This window comes from Glycine soja, chromosome 4, assembly GCF_004193775.1.
Source record: "Glycine soja cultivar W05 chromosome 4, ASM419377v2, whole genome shotgun sequence".
NCBI classification, from domain to species: domain Eukaryota; kingdom Viridiplantae; phylum Streptophyta; class Magnoliopsida; order Fabales; family Fabaceae; genus Glycine; species Glycine soja.
Window position 1 is genome coordinate 37,075,382 of NC_041005.1, and position 5,610 is coordinate 37,080,991.

Consider the following 5,610-nt stretch of genomic DNA (forward strand, 5'->3'; position numbering starts at 1 on the left):
CTTTTACAAATAAAGTTGCTAATGCTTTCTTTTCAAATAACAAGATTGATCATAAATGCATTCATCATTTAAAGCTGTCCAAAATATGGGAGTTTTACAAAATACATAGTGTCATCCAGAGCAAAGGTGTTCATAGTGGTGGCTTCAGCCACATGTATACAATCATCAAATGCCTATACATCAGGTCTACCCATACAAAAACAAAAGAGTAAACCTAACAGTCAGTCCTAGATACACCCACCCTCAAAATATATATAAAACTAGTCCGAAGAGCTGTCCACTATGATGAAGAGCCTCCGCTGATCGCCATCTCCCCCGGGCCACTATCCTCTGTAGAATCTGCCTCAGATGTCGACATGACTTCCTCGGGAGAATCCACCTCAAGAAGTGGATCCTCATCACCCTCTAGAAAGTCCAGAGCATCCACAGCAGGCTCAGGAGGTAGCTCCTCAAGATCCTCCTCAGGGTCTTCCTCGGATGACGTTACCTCGATCACTTGGACGGGCTCCACTAGACGATATGGTGTAGGCGTGGGTAGTATCCACTCCACCGTGCGCTGAAGCATCCGTGCAGGTTCATCTAGATGCACCAAAGATGTAGCCGTGAATCGAATGGTGCCCCAAAATCGGCACCTTGTGTTGCCTTCGAGGGTCTCCTAAGCTCCCTCTAGGCACTCCATCTCTACTCGATCACGAATTAGCTGCGCCGTCATCACGATCTACAAGAAAGAAAAGAGAGGGGTAGACTCTTTCACAAGAATCTAACTGCGCTGCACACAATGCGTCTCATAACCACTACATGCAATTAAAAGGAGTATCTTAAGGCTTTTCTTCTCCGGTAATCGATTACAAAGCCTTGGTAATCGATTACCAGAGGCTAAACTTGAATTACACAGCCTCAGGACATGAAATATGCAAAAAGGCACTGTGTAATCGATTACACATACCTGGTAATCGATTACCAGTGACCCATCCCTCTGTGTAATTGATTACACAGGCTGGTAATCGATTACCAAAGGCTCCCTTAGTTTCCTGACTTCGTTTTCAAGCCTGGTAATCGATTACACCCCTTGGTAATCGATTACCAGAGACCATCTTAGCCTCCTGTCTTCATTTTTAAGCCTTGTAATCGATTACCCACCCTTGGTAATCGATTACCAGAGGCCATAACCCACATATCAATCAAAGTTCACAGCTGGCCAGCCACCACAAGCCTCCTTGCTTTGTAGTCTTTGTTCCTTTTATCTGTTGACTGCCAGGAGCTCGCCTGTTTAGGTACATCACAAGTTCTCACTGACCGACTATGCCCGGGTTGGGTCGGGATTGGTCAAGCTTGGTTTTGGGCAATAGCACCCCACCTGACGTCCCCAAGGTCTCCTGACCCCCGCGACATATCTCCAGGTACCACTCTGTGGTCAACAATAAAAGCAGGAAGTTTCACCCTTCAACACTTCCTTATCTCAAGCTTGTAGGATTATGGGGTACCCATCACATGTGGTACTAGGTGGCGGTCGGGCGATGGTGCACAACAAGTTTTCCACATCCACAATGCACCCATAAACCCACCATCCCCTGTTGCCCACCTCCATATGAGCTCACGTACTCCCACGTAGCCCATATCCTCTTTTCTCTCAACACCGGGTCCCCATCAATCCTCCCAAGCTTTCCCAACATCAAAGCAAAACAACATTCAAACAGCACAAGCTATCACAGCCAAGCAAAACAGAGCAAAGGCAGAAAACTCTGCCAAGACACCAACCAAATCACAGCTTTTCTCACTTAAAGACCCCAGTAACAATTCCTTCGTTCCGGTTCATTAACCGTTGGATCGACTCAAACATTTTACTGGAAGTCTTTCGTAGATAAGCCTACATTTTGACCGTTGGGATCTACTAGAAACATCCAGAACTCATTCTACATTACTCTTTCCACAACCAGCAAATACATAGCATTTTTCTGCACTTGTGCAAAATCCTGCTGCACAATTTCACAGCAAAAATCTGCACAAAGTGCAGATTTCGAAAATCACACTTCCTCTCATCCAATCTTGCCCACATCAATTCCTACAAGTCCCAAATCATGTATCAATCATGTCTAACTCAAAATCAAGCTTTACAGCACAGCAACAGAGAATCTAGGTGTCCAACACCCCTCTATTCAATGAGTTTTCTAGGTTTGAAAAGTGAAATTTCGAATGAGGTAAATTTGAAGCAAACTCTCACCTCACACCAGTCCATAACATCTATTTAGACTTGTTCGAACTGGATTTACACCTAAAATCTCACCGAATCAAAATTTGACTCTTCAACACCCAATTTTGCCCTAGAAATGGCTCTTTGTTCACTTTGGTCATTTGTTTTTCCCTCTAGCACAGCCTAACCTTTCTCACATGTCCTAAATGACATTTCAAGCTAGGATTAACTCATTTTAACCTCCATTTACCACAGAATTCAGACTTAACCTTCCAACTCTCAAAGTCTCACTCCTTTTCCACTCATACACCACATTCTCACTTTCTAACCCTAGGTTAATTTTACCCTTCATCTCTAATAGTTTTCCATCAGCAATTTCAGCATATAAACATCACAAACATCATCACAAAAGCCCTAAAACAGAATGGGTATGTCTAACTCATCCAAACATGGCAATTTCAACAAGCTTTCAGCAAGTGTCTTCACAAATAATCATCACACAGCAGAAACCTAGCAAGACTACCCATCATATCTCCCAAAACCCCATACCCACGAAAATCAAAGGAGAAAGAAGTCCACCCAAACCTGAATTTTCGAAGTCCCACTCGTAGCCACGCACTTCACGACCCCGAAAATGCCCTCCTTTCGCGATTTGGGGCAGAAATGATGGCCAAAGGTTGAAGCTTTGCTTGGAGCTTCAATGGAGAATGAAGAAGAAGAAAATGGCAACGTGAGGGAGAGAGAGAGCTGTCTGAAAAGTGTGGGGGCTGAGTGAAGAGAGAGAAAAGCTTTTTGGTTTTAAATAAAGGGTTTTCTCTTTTTCTATTATTTTATTTAAGCAATGCCACATGTCTCCATTTGAGTGGAGCCAAAAGGGCCCACTTTCCATTTTGATTGTGACCCATACTCAGCCACAAAAAGTGAGAAACACCTGACCTTTGAAACACTAAAATCCTGCCTCGGTTTGCATGTCGTTTCTCTGGTTCCAGTTCCTCGCGTTTCTCTGCGTCCGTCGGGGCCAGTTTTCGAAAGTAACCAATATATATATCAAAACGCTCAGAATAAAACCCCGAGCGTGGTTCAGAGGTTGGTTTCGTTAAATTCTAAGTTGCACGCAAAACGATGATTTTTAACTAATTAATTAGGAATTAACCCATAACCTCCCAGTTATGGATTCCTCTTCCTTAATTAGCCTAACCCGCGTATCTTGCCCCCACTTTTCCTACCCTTACCAAGAACATATATTCATATACACTGAATAATACTTATATATATATATATATCATTCAAAATACATCGTTTTCAAAAATTCCGGGTAGAAATTTCCAGGATGTTACATGAGGATTCCGCACTCATGAATGAAGTCCTCTCCGAATTACGGGGTCTTCGTTCTTATGTTGGTGACCGCTTCGACTCGTTAGATTCACGCTTTGCCGGTATGGACATTCGCCTTACACAGCTTGAAGAGGATGTCAGATATATTCGTCAGAGTTTCAATCTTCCACCACCACCTCTGTCCTCTTAGACTTTAGTTTCTGATTATATGTCTTACAAGCCGTGTATTTTGGCTTTTAGTTTCTTAGAATTTACATTATTATGCTAAGTACTTTGCTTATTTATCTTGTGGTTTTTAAAATTTCAGTCTTGGATGTTTTGTGGTTGTTGACATTTTCAGTTATTTGGATTCTGGTTTGATTACTTCTTCTTTGTGAGTTTGGCTTATTGTGTTTTATACTCTGATATCTATATCTTTCTACTCCATTGTTATATCTGTGTTGATTTCCGAGTTCTTTGGCTTTTTGATGCTGCCAAAGGGGGAGAAAAGGGTTGTAGAAAAAGCTTAAGAAAAAGCTTAACAAACTTAGAAATCAAGTGATCATGAATTCCGAAATATAGGGGGAGTAAACGCTTTATCTATATATACAATTGTTTGTTGCTTGCTTGAATCTTGATTTCAGGTATTGTATTGTCATCATCAAAAAGGGGGAGATTGTAGATGCAATTGCCTTTGATGTTTTGATGATGAACATGATGATGTGTTGCAATTGATGCAAATGAGCTTTTCAAGATTAAATTCAAGACAATACTTCAAGATTACAAGTCACAACATCAAGATGATCACTAGAATATTAGGAAGGGAATTCCTAATTGAATTAGCAAAGGTTTGGCCAAGTGATTTAAATTAAAAAAGTGTTTCTCAAAGGTTTTACTCTCTGGTAATTGATTACCAGAGGATGTAATCGATTACCAGTGGCCAAATACGTTTTATAACAGCTACAAAAATTTGAATTCGAAATTTTAGACTGTGTAATCGATTACACAATTTTGGTAATCGATTACCAGCAGTTAGTAAACGTTTTAATTCAAATTTTAAAAGCTGTAATCGATTACACAATTACTGTAATCGATTACCAGACAGGTTTTTTTAGAAAAATAATTTCAAGAGTCACAACTTTTCAAAGGCTTTATTCATGACCACCAATGGTCTATATATATGTGACTTAAACACGAAATTGCTCAGAGATTTTCAGAACAACAAGTGTTTATCCTCTCAAAGAGCAAATTCATTTTATCCTCTTAAGAATTCATTGGCCAATTCAATTGCAATTCATTAAGGAATTATTTGAGTGCTCAATCTGTAAAATCCATCTCTTTCTAGAGAGATTTGTTCTTCTTCTTCTTCTCATTCTCTAAGGGATTAAGAGACTGTGAGTCTCTTGTTGTAAAGGAATTCTAAACACAAAGGAAGGATTATCCTTGTGTGTTTAGAACTTGTAAAAGGAATTTACAAGATAGTGGAACTCTCAAGCGGGTTGCTTGGGGACTGGACGTAGGCACAAGGGTGTGGCCGAACCAATATAAAACTGAGTTTGCATTTTCTCTTCCCTTAATCTCCTTTATTTATTATTGCTTTATATTCATATTCAAATTGTTTCATTTGAATTAATATTTAAGAAGATTGTCATTAAGGGAATTCATAACTTGAGTAAAAAGAGAAATAGACTTTTAATTAGGGGAAATAGTTTGGAATATCTTAATTCAACCCCCCCTTCTTAAGATATCTGAGGCCACTTGTCTAACAATAACCTCCAAACTATTTTTCTCTTTCAAAAATATACCAGTCATCACTTTAGGTCGTCACGTAAAAAAAATATCAAGATGTGGTCGGTAAACTCTTTTCAAATAAAATTTGTTTACACTTCCTTTTCAAATAACAAGATTAAACATAATTACATTCATCATCTAAAACTGTCCAAAATATGGGAGTTTGCAAAATAACATAGTGACATCCAGAGCAAAGGTAACCACTGTGGTGACTTCAGCCACATTATATACAATCATCAAAATTTCTATACAATAGGTCTACCCACCCAAAAATCAAAAGAGTAAACCTAGTAGTCTGAACTAGATACACCCAC